This window comes from Macrobrachium nipponense, chromosome 19, assembly GCF_015104395.2.
Source record: "Macrobrachium nipponense isolate FS-2020 chromosome 19, ASM1510439v2, whole genome shotgun sequence".
Classification (NCBI taxonomy): Eukaryota; Metazoa; Arthropoda; class Malacostraca; order Decapoda; family Palaemonidae; genus Macrobrachium; species Macrobrachium nipponense.
Genome location: NC_061088.1, coordinates 74,296,502 through 74,313,821, shown reverse-complemented (window position 1 = coordinate 74,313,821; position 17,320 = coordinate 74,296,502). Strand labels below are relative to the sequence as shown.

General features: G+C 44.7%; 1 long non-coding RNA gene across 1 annotated transcript in view; it reads right to left on the bottom strand.

The window, feature by feature from the left end:
- The window catches only part of LOC135218419 (uncharacterized), a 99,016-nt gene extending 85,626 nt beyond the window's left edge, over nucleotides 1–13,390 (bottom strand). The window contains exon 1 of the long non-coding RNA XR_010315318.1: nucleotides 12,397–13,390. This is a non-coding gene — a long non-coding RNA (uncharacterized LOC135218419). The remainder of the gene's footprint in view (nucleotides 1–12,396) is intronic.
- Nucleotides 13,391–17,320: the final 3,930 nt, after the last annotated feature.

Sequence of the window (17,320 nt, the reverse complement as noted above, 5' to 3'; positions counted from 1 at the left end):
ACGCAAGGGCTGTGGTACTGTCTGATTTGACTTGAACAACCTTGCTTGACAGTTTTGTCTTCGAAGAACTGCAGCGACAGGAATATCGCTGCCAGTTCCTTTTTTTACATTGATGTGCCAGGCTACCTGTTCCCCTCTCCAGGAGCCTGACACTTCCTCCCCCCCTAGTGTTGCTCCCCAACCGGAAATGGAAGCGTCTGAGAACAACACTAGGTCGGGGCTCAGAAGATTTAAGGAGAAGCCCTCTCGTAACTTCTGAGGGTCGAGCCACCATCTTAAGTGGACTTTTACCTTGTTGGAGATCCTTAGGATCGCATTCAGGTCCTCTTTCGACGTCCATTCTTCCGCAAGGAAAAATTGAAGAGGCCTGAGGTGCAGTCTTCCCAGCGAGACAAACTTTTCTAGCGAGGAAATGGTGCCCAGCAGACTCATCCACTCCCTCACCGAACAAGCTTCTCTCTCTAGGAAGGCTGCGACTTTCTCTAACCCCAGTCGCTGACGTTCCTGGGATGGAAACGCCCGAAAAGCCACTGAATCCATCTGAATCCCCAGATACACGATGGACTGTGTCGGGGTCAGATGCGACTTTTCGGAGTTGACCAAAAAGACCCAGAGACTTTGCTAGGGCTAAACGTAAACTGAAGGTCCTTCAGACACTTCTGCCTCGACGACGCTCTGATCAGCCAATCATCGAGGTATAGAGATATCCTGATCCCTGACGAATGGAGCCACTTCGCTACATTCCTCATAATCATTGTGAAAACCATCGGGGCCGTGCTGAGACCGAAACAAAGGGCTCTGAATTGCCAAACCCTGTTGTCCAAGACGAATCTCAGGTACTTCCTTGAAAGAGGGTGGACTGGGACGTGGAAGTACGCGTCCTGCAGGTCCAGAGACACCATCCAGTCGCCAGGTCTCAAGGCTCCCAGCACCGACTGAGGCGTCTCCATTTTGAACTTGATCTTTTCTACAAAAAGATTGAGCCTGCTCACATCCAGGACCGGGCGCCAACCTGACGACTGCTTCGGCACTAGGAAAATCCTGTTGTAGAAGCCCGGTGACTCTAGGTCCAAGACTTGTTCCACTGCTCTTTTTTCGACCATCTGGTCTAACAGATCGAAAAGAATACTTTTCTTCTCTCCCTGATAAGATGGAGAGAGGTCTCTGGGAGTTGATGTTAAAGGAGGAGGATGTAAAAAGGGGATCTTGTACCCCCGCTCTACTATCTTGAGAGTGCAAGGATCCGCCCCTCTCTGCCTCCAAGCCTCCACAAAGAATTCCAGTCTGGCCCCGACTGGCGTCTGAAGGACGAGATCTTCATTTGCTGGTTTTGGGTTTGAATGAAGCTCTTCCTCTCGAAAAACCTCTCCCTCGAGGAGCTGCTCTCGAGGGGGTGCCCCGCGAAAGGGTTTTGACTTTCTTCGGGGGTTTGCTGAATGTCGAAGTGGAAGGAACTGCTGGACGTCTTGAAGACTGTACCAAGAGGTCCTGGGTCGCCTTTTCTTGCAAAAAACTCTTTGCAAGATCCTTTACCATAGCCTGGGGAAGAGATGGTCCGAAAGAGGCGCAAAGAGCAATTCCGCTTTCTGAGCGGGAGATACCGACTTAGCGGTAAAAATGATATTGTTAAGATACAATAAAGTTTTGTACATACTTACCTGGCAGATAATATACTTAGCTATAGACTCCGTCGTCCCCCCGACAGAAATTCGAATTTCGCGGCACACGCTGCAGGTAGGTCAGGTGATCTACCGCCCCTGCCGCTGGGTGGCAGGAATAGGAACGATTACCATTCTAGAACCAGATTTTCTCTTCCACCTGTCTCCTGAGGGGAGGTTGGGTGGGCCATCAATCGTATATATCTGCCAGGTAAGTATGTACAAAACTTTATTGTATCTTAACAATATCATTTTTGTACATGGAACTTACCCAGCAGATATATACTTAGCTGATTGACACCCTTGGTGGTGGGAAAGGAAAGAGACAACTATTTACTGAATAGACAGGTAAACAACATACGTTGTAGGTAATAAATAAATAAAACCTTGGTTCCTACTTGATCAGGCGGAAGCCTCCATGGCTAATGCCTAGGAATCTGCTTCGCCTCAAGAGCCTCAGCGAGGATGTGACCTATGGCTAAGAGTTCTTGTGGGTCTGTCGATGGGGTCTTATCCATTTACTCGACAGAGCCTCTTACATGACAATATGCCTATGCCTAGTGGCATAATTAAGGAGCACAACACCGATCCCGATCACCTGATCCTAACACGAGGTTAGTGCTTAAGTTGAAAAGAGTTATCTACAAACTCCTTTCAAACAACCCAAAGAAAAAACACGACGCTTAAATAAAAGTTAACTCACTAGTTAAGGATCAGTATCTGCTCCCTATCCCAGCAATGTATCCGCAGACACGTATCAACCAAGAGAGAAGGATCCCTCGAAGGTTATCTTGACATCCTTCGGATAATGGGAAGTCAACACAGAGTTGCATCTCCCGTATGTGACAGCTAATATGTCCTTATGACATATTGTTAGGGAAAGAACAAGAATTCGGAAAAGCTCGCACTCATGCGCTTTTAATTCTCATCTGTTTGAAGGAATCATCAATGCACTTATCAAGTGCTTAGGAGATCACAATGTCTCAAAGAAGGCCAGGGCGTTCTTTGATATAGATCTCTTCTGGGTGAAGCCTGGAGGCCTGGCTAGCGCTTGGCAGGCGCCTAGCGCCTGTCTAGCGCCTCGCGCCTGGCTGGAGCCTTGCGCCTGAATGGCGCCTAGAGCCTGGCTAGAGCCTCGCGCCTAGATGGCGCCTTGCGCCTGGCTGGCGCCTCGCGCCTGGCTGGTGCCTGATTGGCTCCTCCTTCCTGGCTAGCGCCTCGCGCCTGGCTGGAGCCTTGCGTCTGGCTGGTGCCTTGCGCCTGGAAGGCACCTGGAGCCTGGCAGAAGACTTCATGATTACTGTCTATGAGTCTGCATGCCTCAAGAGTTTCAGCGAGGTAGGGACCTATGACTGACAAACCCTTCTGGATCATGTCAATGGGGGCTAGCCCGCTTACACGACAGAGCCTTCTCGGATCGTGCCAATGGGGCTGACCCACTTACATGGCAGAGCCTTACCTGTATCATATCAATGGGGACTAAGCCCTCTTACATGACAGAGCTTTAGGTTTCTCTTTACTGGAAGGAGCCTTGCGTCTGGATGGATCCTCAATCCGAGGTTGACTAGAGCCTTGAAGGAGCCTGGCACCTGGATGGCGCCTGGCTGGCTTTCTAGAGCTGGCCTGGCTCGAAGAGCCTGGCTGGCTCCTGAGCCTGGCTGGCTCCTAGAGCCTGGCTGGCGCCTGGCTCTAGAGCCTGGCTGGCCCTAGAGCCTGGCTGGCTTAGAGCCTGGCTGGCTCCTAGAGCCTGGTGGCTCCTAGAGCCTGGCTGGTCCTAAGCCTGGCTGGCAAGCCTAGACCTGGCTGGCCTAGAGCCTGGCTGGCTCCTAGAGCCTGGATGGGCTCCTAGAGCCTGGCTGGCTTCCGTAGATCCTGCTGCCTCTAGAGCCTGGCTGGCTCTAGAGCCTGGCTGGCTCCTAGAGCTGCTGGCTCCCCCTAGAGCCTGGCCCCTGGCTCCTAGAGCCTTGGCTGGCTCCTAGAGCCTGGCTGGCTCCTAGACCTGCTGGCACTAGCCTGGCTGGCGCCTCGCGCCTGGCTTAGCTCCTCCACACTTGCTGGAGCTTCGAGCTTGGAAGAGTCTCTAGGCTGTCTGACGATGTCCACATCGGACACTCTTATATCTGTCCGATTTGTTCGCCTCTGGCGCATTTGCGCCAGGTTGGAGGCCCGCTCCTTCTCAGTATCCGACCATGACAGAGTTCCTTGGAACTGTCCGCCTCTGGCGTTTTTCGCCTGTATTGGCGCTTGGCTGGCGCTACATTGTCCGAGAGTCCTGAACAACCACATAGTTTATCCAGGAGACTGGAGAAGGGTGGAAGAAATTCTTCCCCTTTGAGCTTTTGGCCCCTGGCAAGGGGAGGTGATTTTTAGTCAGCTACACCCAGTAGACGACAGGATATCTAACAACACGAGAGAGAAGAGTCTTCCTCCGAGGAGGATCCTTCGTGAACACTTCTTTTGCTAACGAGATCTCTTCTTACATGTTGATGAGGTTCCTCGTTGCAGAATCTTCCCCTATCCTTGCCCGAAGGAAGGGAAGGAGTCTGGAAGTCGAAGGAGACTCTGAGCTGAAATTGGGCGGAACCCTGATTTCTAGCTCTTATTGTATCCTTCTGAATACCTTCTGGGAAGCATTTTGAGCCCTCATCGCACCCCGAAGACTCTGTAGGCAAACGTTTAAACATCTCTTCTTCTGTAGATGAAAATGTAAGTACCCTGCCTGGGCAACTAAACTTCTCTCTGAAAGCGTTGCGTCAGGAATAGAGGGATTTATTTCTTTTGCCAGACATACTATGCTGGCAAGAACCCATGCCGAGTCTCCATTGAATCTGATGCGAGATTCCAATGCACAAAAAATTCACTTGTCTTCTTGGTCGTTTAGGGTTAAGAGAAACAAAGAATTCCTTACCTTCATAAACTTCCTCAAAGAAGTAGATGAGGAGCAGTTCCATTTTGTCGGAACACGGAATCTGTGGCCACAAAAAAAAAAAAATCCCATTCGAAGTACATGATATCCTACTCTTGTCGTATTGCGGTATCGTATAAGATCCCGAAGATCTTAATCCTCTGTTATCTCTAATTCCCTTTGTAGAGACAGAGTATGGCCTTTTACTGCGTTCTTTGATAGCAGATATATACATAGGTGATTCTTCCCTCTGAAAGTGAAGAAAAAACCTCGCTATGTGGTTCAGCAGAGGTATCGGAAGAGGTACAGTTTCCTCATTCCATCTAGCACGATCTGCAGCAATTCTATGTCTTAGCCATGACTATTGTCATTTACCTTGAAAAAACCTCTCATTCATGTCCACTCTGGTCAGTCTGCACGCGGACAGACTCAGAGTGGAGAGGTTTTGTTTTTTATAGGTCTATTTATAATAGATTCTGATAGAATATCCAGATACTCTTGGAAAAGCCTTACGAAACATGCTGTGAGAAGAACGTGACTTCTGTGAATCCAACTCTCTAAGGCCAAAATGAGGCATACATCCTCTCTTCCTTGACGCCCAATTATCTTAATATCTGTTAAGAATTTATAACTAGGGAAAAAAGGCTAAAGTTTATTCCCCTTCTTTAAATTTAAAGATGTCTTATATTGCTACCTCTCTTGGTTCGAGGAAAAAAGAAGCAGTCTAAAGGAAGCCTGTTCGTCTTCTACCTTACAAAGGAGATCTATGAAGAAGACTTTCCGCAGGTTCTCACAACTCTTTTCAATAAATGTTAGACATATGTTAACAGTTATTATCTTCGATCGAGAAGGTTCTCACGGACATGCAAAATCTTGCATCGAACCTCTTAAGGATCGTTACGTTCCGTGTCTGTTCCCAAATAGGTTCTCTTTTGTTAACGCGAACCGGGGCGAAAAAAGAGATTCTCGATGGCTCTTTGCGATATGAGAGAGTCGTGGAATTGGCCTAAGTGATTAAAATAAATCATTTCATCATTCCTTGTAAGCGACCCTTTTCGATTAAATGGGTAACGAAATCAGGAACGAATCTTGCCGTTACCGAGCCTGCTGTCCGAGAGGCTACTGGACTCTTAGGTTAATAACTCGCTAAAACGAGAAAATATCTTGGATGGTGCTTCTGGCACAATTTGCGCCAGGCTGGCGCTTCCTTCTAGTTCTTTTAGTTTATGTGCCATAACATCTATGCCTTTATGGTACCCGACATCCTTCACATGTTAATTCCGTTCTTAGTGGGAAAAAACTTTTATATACGTAGTATAGTCCATTCAGGGAAAACAACTTCTGCCACTAAGAGAATGTTTTCCCATCCGAACTCACCCAACTTCTCTTGAGCAATATCCGAATTTAAAAAGGTTGTGTGCGTTTCTCGAAAGGATGAGAGAATTATATATATCGCGCGCTGCCGTATTAGAATCCTTTATAATACTGTCACATTGTGGTAAACAGCATTAATCTAGGAAACCTTTGTAAGGATACTAGGAATTCTGTAGTTAACCTCGGTATGTGCATAAGACTTGACCATACCGTAGTCTTAAAGTGAATTCTCTACTACATTCATCTTCTCACTAAGCATGTACTCTAATAAGCCATGCTTTCGTAAGCATGAGAGCATTATACAATATAGAGTTTCGCTGCGTTAGAATCCTTTAAAAATGTTACCTACGGTAAACAGCAATGAAATGTAATATCTTTCTTATTGAAAGCTTCTTAGCAAAAGGCAGACAATATTTTTTATTTATGTTTTTGCTTAACTATCCCCTCAATCGAGGCGTTAAAACCACGATTGTAGGGGAGAGACACGGTTATTCATTCCATCCCGCAGGAGAGACATATGTTACCGCCCACTCATGACCGACACCTACATGATACTGCGTTGGTGCTTAAGCGATAGCAGTCTCGTTAGCCGACTGGCCTTACTCTTCCAGAGTTGCCAGCTACTCCATTTAATAAAGGAATCTTATAACATTATTATCGAACTTCAGGAAGTTCTTATAATGCATATCTAAGCGAAACAAGACTTCGATAAATCTAGAAGCTAAGTAGGTGTTGTCTTAACAATCCCTTTAAGCGTAGTCCTTCCTCCGGAAATTCCTGGAAGGATACTGGTAATTGAGTTGCTCAGCAAAGAAGTAACTACGGTATGTGCTTATGATTTGCCGTATCGTATTCTCATACAGCAGATACTCTACTACCTTCTTTCCCTGCCGAGGCAGATAGAGAATGGATATTCTGGCGCCTGGATCCTTGCACCTAGCGCCTGGAATGTTCCGCGCGCTAGAAAGGAGACTCGCTCCTGGAACGTTCCGCTTGCGTGGAAGGTCCCGTGCGCCCTGACAGTTCCGAGCGCCTATAGACCCCTTTTAGAAAGAGCCTCTTGCCCGGAAACGTTCAATGGAAGGATCGTTCTGATTGCCACTCTACTGTAAGGGCTCCTTGCTCTAGCCGTCTGTTTTTTCTGGCGCAATTTGCGCCAGGCTGGCGCTTCGTCTCTTTGAAGGCGCCTTGCGCCAAGAAAAAATTTTCTAGAACGCGGCTCGCGTTTGGTTGTAGGAACGGGCTCCGCGCTAGTCTGTTAGCTGGAACGCGCCTCGCTGCTGGCTATAGGAACGTACCTCACGCTAGCTTGCTGGAACTCGGCTTCATGGCAGCGGCTGGCTCTTGCTCAGTGTTCTCTTAGTTTTCAGAGAACGCGCTAGATCACTCCAAACATACATTCTTCTTTTTTAAGGATGCCTTATCAATGGCTATCCTTGGCAGTCTGGGACGTTCTAACAGAACCTGCCGAGGGGAACGCCTGACCGGTGGGGGTTCTCCCTAACCTTCCTGCGGCTGTCGACTTTCCTCCTCCACTGGGTCTGGGAGTTTGGAAGAGGTCTAGGCCTGGAAGCGCTACGGAAGCCGATCAGACGCACCCTCCACTGCACTGGGAAACACTATATTCACTTCTTACCTTTTTAGAGCTCGCCTTTTGAGCTCCATCCATTTATCTTCAAATTTGCACATATGCAATTTGTAGATTCTGTGGAGTAAGAAGGTGATGAGGATGCAACAACTACTAGAATTGTCAATACTCTAACTGCTCGTTAGTACGAGAGCTCTTAAAGCTTCTAAAGGAAGCTGTATCTAGTTATATGCTTTCTGACTTCCTAAAGTAGGAAGTTAGATCTTATATTTCCTTCATCAAGTTCTAACACTTATACACGTATTAGTGAAAAAAAAAATATCAATATTTCCCTTATTGCAAAATATAAGTGTCTACCGAAAAATTCGGTAGTTTCACGTAATATATTCTTCGAAATTTCGAAGCCAAATTCATTAAAAAGTTAATAAAAGCGTATGCCAAACCAAAGACCCAGTACTTCCCTGCAAAAGACAGCCCAGAAGGTCGATGGCGATGAAAAAACGAAAATCAAGTCAGGAGGTAGCAACAACGTATGTTGACACTACCGCGACAGAGAAAATCTGGTTCTAGAATGGTAATCGTTCCTATTCCTGCCACCCAGCGGCAGGGGCGGTAGATCACCTGACCTACCTGCAGCGTGTGCCGCGAAATTCGAATTTCTGTCGGGGGGGACGACGGAGTCTATAGCTAAGTATATATCTGCTGGGTAAGTTTCCATGTACAAAATTGCAAAGCAGTGCTCTTTTCTTCAGGAAAGCAGTTCCAAAATGAGAAACTAGCTCCTTTCCCCGAACCATCCCTGACGGCCTTGTCCATACATGACAACACGCTGGACAGCTCCCCAGACTGAGAGAATCAGGACTTCTAGACTGAAGGTCTAAAACTCCCAGACACCAGTCTAGGAAATTAAAAACATTTAGGGTACGAAGCAGTCCCTTCAAGTGGTGGTCAGTCTCCACAGGAGTCCCAGGACACCTTAGCAGGACGATAAGAGAGACCTCCTCTGAGCGTCCCCCCCCCCCCACTTAAACTGGAGAAGTCACCCAGAGCGGACGAAGGAACCTTTACTCCCACGTCCTCCTTGGTCTCATACCAAATTCCTCCTTTCCCGGCGAGTCTAGAGGGTGGATGGGCGAAGTGTCTTGCCCTGATCCTTCCTTCTAGACATAAAGTCTTGAAGCTTCTTAAACGCCCTCTTGGTCGACAGCGATGTCTTCATCTCGACGAATTCAGGGGTCTTAACGGTCTTGGAAGACGAAAGTTGAGAGGGAGGAGACCTAGGGGCTGCCGGCTGGAACTTCTCCCCGAAGGCTGAACGTAACAGCCTAACAAGAACCTTGTAGTCCGAGACAGCTGAAGCTACCGGCTGTTCTTCTTCGACGGAACTCCCTGGACTACTAAGTTTTCCCCTTCCTCCCTAAGAGGAACTGGAGAACGCCCACAGGAGAGGGAGTACTCCAGCAGTCTCAATCCTGAACAATGACTTCCGTTGGTTGGAAGTACCCCGCTACAGGTACGGAATCGCCCTTACGTTCGATCCTTAGAGGGACGGACATCTTGTGAAAGAGGAGCGTCCTTAGAAGCAACGGGAACTGTCTTAACAGACACGTCCTACGAGAGGAAGCGCGAGCTTCCTGACGAGAGGCGCCAAAAGCGTCCTGCTTAGCCAAGCAAGCGTCCTGCTGAGCGTCCTCAGCGTACTGCCTCGCTCGAAAAGCGTCCCTGCTTCGAACGGTGAGCATCCTGCGGAGCGTCCTCAAAGGTGTCCTGTCGATAACTCAAAGCGTCCTGCTTCGAACGCCGAGCGTCCTGCCGATGCGTCCTCAAAGCGTCTTGTAGAGAGCGCAAAGCGTCCTGTTTAGAACGCCGAGCGTCCTGCGAGCGTCCTCAACAGCTCCCTGCCGAGAGCGCAAAGCGTCCTGCTTCGAACGCCGAGCGTCCTGGCGAGCGTCCTCTCCTGAGAGAGCGAAAGATCTACTCGTAGAACGAGAACGGTGACGATCCGGAGGAGGAGAGAGAGACGAGCGAGACGATAGAGAATGAGGCTGCTTCGTCCTCTTGACGGGCAGCCGAACGTCCTTCCTACGCTTAGGCTCGACTGCTGCTGGCGAGTCCTCTGAGCCATCAGCGACGTAATCTGGTCCTGAAGGGACACTAGGATATCCTTCGTAGGTGACGAAGGAGCATAAGAAGGGGCAGGACTGAGCCTGCGAGAAGGCGAGGGGCGAGGGGACGCCTCCTTCCTTCTAGCAAGGGTACAGCTATCTGCCTCTCAGGTGAACACGCCTGTGCGTGGAAACCAAACGTCCTCGTCGGCAGAAAGCCTTCCTCTCTTCTGAGGAGGAAAGGCGTCATAATCGTCCTCTGACGAAAGAGGAGACATAGGACGTGAAGCGTCCTCAAAGCGAAAGGTCCTTTTCACGGGACGCGAGTCTCTCCGAGCGCTCCACCCTTGCGCGGGAGGACGCTTCGGAGGACGAAAAGCAATCTTTCAGGACACGCGCTCGTCGCGCTCCTTGGCAGCCTGGGATTTAGCAACAAGGCTGCCGAAGGGACGCCAGATCGGTGGGGAGACCCCCGTAACCCTCTTGCGGCTTTCGACATACCCACTCCCTGAGTCCTGGGAGTCTGATAGAGGTCTAGGCCTAGAGGCATTATTGGGGCCGATCTGACGCCCCCTCCACAACAACTAGGGGCACTAACACAAACTTTCACAGGGCCGGTTTCTAGGGCCAAAACTTTAGATTCGAGAGCACGAATAGACTCCAGAATCAGAGAAAGGGAGTTACCTTCTCCAGACACAGCACTGGGGCCCGAAGGCAACAAAACAGGATTAGGTTGAGCAAAATCTACTGGTGTTAGAGGAGGAGAAATGTTACTATCCTTACCTTTAGTAGAAACTGCCCTTGGAGGAAGACCTCCTGACTCTATCGCGCTCCAATTTACGTCGATAGGTCTCATACATCTTCCATTTATCATCATCCAAATCCTTACATTCATTGCACCGATCATCAACCAAGCAAACATGCCCCCTGCAATCCATACAAACTGTGTGAGGATCAACTGAAGGTTTAAGAAGCCTCACCTTACATTCACTCTCACACACACTCTGAAACTTCCAGTACTTGATCCCGACATCATGTACACGAAAAGCCAATCCAAAATCAAAAACCAATCCACTATTACGCGTGCCAATCCAACAATCCAGAAGTCGATACCAAAAGTCAATCCAGATAATATTAAGCGAGATAATCAAAAAATCCTAGACGGAGGTACTGCAAACAGTTGTTTGCAGCACCGGCGACAGAAAAAATATGAATAGAAAATGGGAATGGTTCCTGATATCCGCCTCCCAGCGGCGGGAATGGGTACTACCACCTGGCCGCCCCACTACGTGTGCCGCGAGTTTTGAAATTCTGTCGGACGTCAGAAATACAGCTATATATATATCTGACAGGTAAGTTTCATGAACAAAAATAATAATTATGGTCTCAGTTTGAAAGCAGTCCTTTAGTCTATGCCTTAATGGTCTCATTTTGAGTGACAGGCCTTTAGTCTATGCCTAATTGGTCTTTCATTTGAATGACAGTCCTTATGTCTATGCTTATGGTCCTCGATTTTGAATGACAGTCCTTTAGTGACTATGCCCTATGGCCCTCATTTGAATGACAGTCTTTAGTTCCTATGCCCTTACGGTCTCATTTGAATGACCAGTTCCCCTTTTAAATCTATGCCTTATGGTCTCATTCGATGACGGCCCCTTTAGTCCTATGCCCTTATGGTCTCCATGCCTTGACAGTCCCCCTTAAGGTCTAAATTGCTTTATTGGTCTCCATTTGAATGACAGTCCTTAGTCTATGCCTTATGGTCTCATTTGAATGACAGTCCTTGGTCTATGCCTTACAGTCCCCCCCCTCATTTGAATGGACAGTCCCCCCCCCCCCCCCCTTTTTTAGTCCCCCTATGCCTTAAGGTTTCATTTGAATGACAGTCCTTGTCTATGCTTATGGTCTCTTTGGAATGACAGGTTTTTGGTCTATGCCTTAGGTCCTTTAATTTGGGAGTTCCTTTAGTTTCCTTAAGGTTTTCAATTCATGACCCAGTCCTTTAATCTATGACCTTTATGGTTCTATTCGAATGGACAGGCCTTTAGTCTTCTGCCTTATTGGGTTTCATGATTTGAATGACAGTCCTTAAGTCTATGCCTTATCTGGTTCATTTGATTTGAATGACAGTCCTTAAGTCTATTGCCTTATGGTCTCAATTTGAATGACAGTCCTTGGTCTATGCCTTTACAGTTCATTTTTGAATGGACAGTCCTTTAGTCTATGCCTTAAGGTTCATTTTTGCATGACAGTCTTTAATCTATGCATTATGGTCATCTTTGAATGACAGGCCTTTAGTCTATGTCTTATGGTCTCATTTGAGTGATTCCTTTAGTGTATGCCTTATGTTCTCATTCGAATGAGTCCTTTAGTCTATGTCTTATGGTCTCATTTGAATGACAGTCCTTTAGTCTACAATTATATGTTCTCATCTGAATGAGTGCTTTAGTCTACACTTATGCGCTCATTTGAATGGCAGGCCTTTAGTCTATGTCTTATAGTCTCATTTGAGTGACTCCTTTAGTTTACACCTTATGGTCTCATTTGAATAACAGTCCTTTAGTCTATGCTTTATGGTCTCATTGAATGACAAGATCTTTAGTTTACACCTTATGGGCTACCTGTTCTTTTACTTGGCCACACCAAGTTACATTTTAAATGTAGCTATCTCCTGATTTATTCTATATAATGTTTAAGTAACTTTTAGGAAGTAGTGAATAAGAATTTGAAAATATGAACAATAAACAATCCAACTTCTGAGCTTACCTTCAAGTTTCTACCTCCTGCCTTTCCACTGTCAAATTTGTCTCTGTCCTGATGGGAAATCATATATACTAGGTTTAGATATGGTAATCGGATTGTTAAATAGCTACTCTTCACTCATCCTGAAGAAACTGTAAAATTTTTGGGGGTAAGACTTTAGTCTTCAAATATGAAAAAATTTCCCAATGCTACCAGTCTTTGGCTAATTATTGGATGTACCCAACACTTTCCGCTAGTATCTTTTTTTTCTTTCGCTTTCATTTTTCCAGCAAAGCACAGACACAGGGACCTTCGAACCATGGCATGATGACACGTTGGAAATTCATTTGGAATTTTGGGGCTGCCACGAACAATGTTTCGTCTGCTGTGCGAGTGTAATATTATCAGCTGGCAACAAAGTGGCTGGCCACTTAGTGGCCAGTCACTTTCTTCTAAAGTGTCTCGTATGCGCAGCTTACGGTTCTCATGCTTAAGGGTTTTTTAGTTTCTTCATCTTCATCTTCTTGGACATTTTTATCAATATCTGTTGGTCTTTCTTCCTATTTTCACAGCTATGATGTTAATTTCTTCTATGTGTCCTTTGACTTTTTTTTTTCTTCCTTTAGGATTGTAACTTTCGGTCGGAAAACTTTATGCGCAGATGTTCCTGCTTGTTGCTTGCTTTGGACGTTCTGCTCTTGAATTTCACGAATCGCTCCAGGCTCATTTTGTTTACTCTTGATTTTGGAGCTATAACTGTATGTTTACTCATCGCTTTCATTTTCATCAATTTTAAAACAAATTTAGTGAGCTTTTATACATAAGTTGATTATTCGTGTTTTTGTGCCATAACATAGGAATTTGTATATCTCTTATTTATAACAGTTTCTTCGTTGTCTAGGTACCCATCTTCATTCATTATTTCAATAGACTAAAAACATATCAACAGCTGGTTTCAGTATCACTAAGTCTTGCAGTTAAATTTAAATACAGTATACCTATCGCTCTAACAAGTATAATCACGCGTGTCCAAAGACATTTTTCGACGCTCTCATAGAACAGGTGGCAAATACAAATGTTTGTTGACAAACTGAAACTGCAATATTTTTCCCAAACTTAAATGCTGATAGCGTATTAATTGCGTCTACTAGACTCAAATTTCTGAATGAACTTATTGAGTTTACAAGAGTTGCGGGCGTTCATTATTTCCTTAATTATACATTTGGAACCATCGTTGTGTTTCTTTGTATAATATATTTAATTCAATTCCTTAAATGGAAAAGAAGAAATGGCCAAAAGTTCACAGAAATTAATGCAAAATATCGTGGTTTGCCGTGACACGTAAAGGGAAATAGGCATCAACACCAGACATGAACCAGTAGTAAATATGGCAGTGTTTGTTCGTTCATGTCGGACATGACAAATTAAAGGAAGGGAATGATGCCCACAGCTTCGAATATTAAATTTATTGTCTTACTCCACTGCTGATATTAACTGGAGGCGTCATATAAGTCTTATTCAGAGGCACGACTAAGACCTTTTCCAAATTCTGTCTATTGTTGGAACATAATCGTGCCTCATGTCATATTGCTAAACGCGGGAAATATCCTTTTTTTTCTCTCTCTCTCTCTCTCTTACGGTCTGTCTTGAAAGCATGTGTTTTTCAATAATACTTTCGAATGAGATGTCATTTTCAGTCAAGAATTGCTCTCTTTTCGAGTCGTTAGATGTGCAACAATAAAAGCTTCCTCATCGTGATAGTTACCGTCAAAATATTTCTCTCGAGTCCTCCATGATCCCGTGTTGCCAGTTCTAGCCATCAAAATGGCGTCGGTCATCAATGTTTCTTTGTTCTAGATATTATTAGCATCCGCAAGTGCCCCGGACTCGCCCAAAAATACATTAGATGGTTCGGCATAATTTTCTGATATTGAAAATAATTTCCTCGGGCGCGAGGACGTCCGGCCGATTTTATTTGAGAAATTTGTAGATTTTTAAAAGCTTTTACTGGCAACTTGTAGGAGTGAAGAGGCTTCCGTCGACTCCCAACGTCTTGTGATGAGTGAAATTGTTATTATTGTCGAAAGGCCGTCGTTCCTCCGCTATTCGGTAAGAAATCATGTCGACTGTTCAGTTTGGTGTGGTAAGGGCGATCGGGTGTTAAAGCTTAGAGAGATTAAGTGACGAAATAAGCAGTAATAAAAAGGACAACGTGTGATGAGTATTGGGCCACCCTTCCCGGGATAGACGCCACCATTCGCCAGATACACAAATGGCGGTGGGTACTTCACCCCTCGATGCTTTTTTACAAATTTTCCGTCATTCCCCGTGACATGGGCGGTAGCTTTACTTATTAGGAGACGTAACCACAAGGCAGCAATGTGTGTGCGCGACGTCGTAGTCTTAGCTGGGTCAGAACTTTTGTTTGAAAAGGGGTTACGATCGACGCTGGTAACTCTTTATGATAAGATACTAGCTAGGTATTCGAGCAACTGAGGATTTTCAATGATGCTTTCAAAAGAATGAATTGCTCTTCTGTTTAGTATTTTTTTTTTATTTTACTATGTTTTGACCTCCATTTTTTTTGACACCATTACCAGAATGTTCGGGGACACGTAGTTTAGGCGTAGGCCTTAGGTAGGACTTACGATCCTTAATTGTTATGTTAGTCGACTATCCAAGCATTGTAACAGGACCAAAAACTCCTGTAGGGTAATGTGGGAAACAACCAAGTGGGCTAGCTTACCCAGTCTTGCCCGCTTGTTGATCCACCCTCTGAAAAAGTACTTTTGGCTTAGGGTAAAAAAAAAACCGCATGGTACAGTGGTTGAACCATGTACGATTCAATGTGTACAACCCCAAAAAAAAGTACATTACAATGCGTCCCTGACATCGGAGACGGGCATCAGACGCGACTTGTTGTTGGTGAGAAACGGGAGCTAAAGACCTCTACTCCGGTGTCAGACGCGTTACAATATAGGGGAAACATCACGACAGGCCCAACCCTCATCACGGTAGACGGGTCTTATTCACTCTATAGTTAATTGGTGAAACATGAATACAATTGCAACTCTAAGCATACCATTTAAAAGACTGAAGTTTCGTCAACATATTGTGATATATGAAAGCCCCATACGAACTAAAATAAGCATGTGAGCTCTTCGTAAAATATGTTTTCAAGGCAGTTTTGAAATCCAATATGGCGGCTACGTTTTGCATGGACGGTTCTCATCAGTGACAAGGCCACCATCTTTCCCCAGCCTTCCCAGCACTCATTTGAACATGTAGCGTATGTATGTAACGTTTATTGATCTTACTCAAGATTGCGTTGTAATCAGCACAATAAAACAACATTTTGTTGCCTATATTAGTGAAAGTATGAAACTTGTTATTCCCGGGGTTATGGTTGGAACTGAATTTCCATTCTTACCTTGTAATCGGCGGTTTTTTATCCTTACTGCCATCACAACTGAAACTCCACAGTGCTTATTTGATTGTTATTATACACATTTTGGTCTCAGTTCACTCCACATTGCACTAATGATATAGAAGTAAGGGATGAAAATAGTGAATATTTGAGCTGACATAGATATTATGAAGCTGATATTGTGCAGGCTATTAATGAAATTAAAAATGGGGAGCTGCTGCAGGGCCTGATGGAATTCCTGCTATTTTGTTAAAGAAAGTAGTTCATTCTATCGCAAAGCCACTTGCAATATTATTAAGTACAAAGTGTAGATACAGGCAAGATTTATGATGAGCACAAATTAGCATATATTACCCCCTACTTTCAAAAGTGGATCAGACTAGAGGCAAGTAATTATAGGCCTGTGAGTCTAACATCACATATTATGAAAGTGTATGAAAGGGTAATGAAGAAAATATTATGAAACATTTAATAAAAAAAATGTTTGTTTAATAAAGGACAACATGGTTTCGTACCCGGAAAAGTACACAAACCCAACTGTTAGTCCACCGTGAGAACATATTCAAAAATATGAAAAGCGGAAATGAACAGATGTGGTTTATTTAGACTTTGCAAAAGCTTTTGATAAAGTAGACCATAATATATTAGCGAAGAAAATTAGAAACACAATATCGTGGATAAAGTAGGAAGATGTTAAAAGAATTTTTACACAACAGAAAACAGATAGTTTATTTGCAAACGACGAGAAATCGGATGAAGCCAAGGTAATATCCGTGTGCCGCAAGTACGGTGTTAGCTGCAATACTGTTTGTTATTATGATTGAAGACATAGACAATAATGTTAAGGATTCGGTAGTGAGTAGTTTCGCAGATGACACAAGAATAAGTAGAGAAATTACTTGTGATGAAGATAGGAACGCTCTACAAAGAGACCTTAACAAAGTATATGATTGGGCAGAGGTAAATAGGATGGTATTTAACTCTGATAAATTTGAATCAATAAATTATGGAGACAGAGAAAGAAAGCTATATGCATATAAGGGACCTAATAATGAGACCATCACAAATAAGGAAGCAGTTAAAGACCTTGGTGTGATGATGATAGGAACATGTTATGCAATGATCAAATAGCAACTCTGTTGGCAAAATGTAAAGCAAAAATGGGAATGTTGTTACGGCACTTCAAAACAAGAAAAGCTGAACACATGATTATGCTTTATAAAACATATGTTCGTAGTCCACTTGAATATTGCAATATGATATGGTACCCACACTATCAAAGGATATTGCACAAATAGAGAGTGTACAAAGGTCCTTTTACAGCTGGAATAGAAGAAGTTAAGGACCTAGACTACTGGGAAAGACTACAATTCTTAAAATTATATAGTCTGAAAGGAGGAAAGAAGAACGCTACATGATTAATTCAGGCATGGAAACAGAATAGAAGGAATAGCAGAAAATATCATGGAACTAAAAATATCAGAAAGAGCAAGCAGAAAGGTAGATTAATAGTGCCCAAAA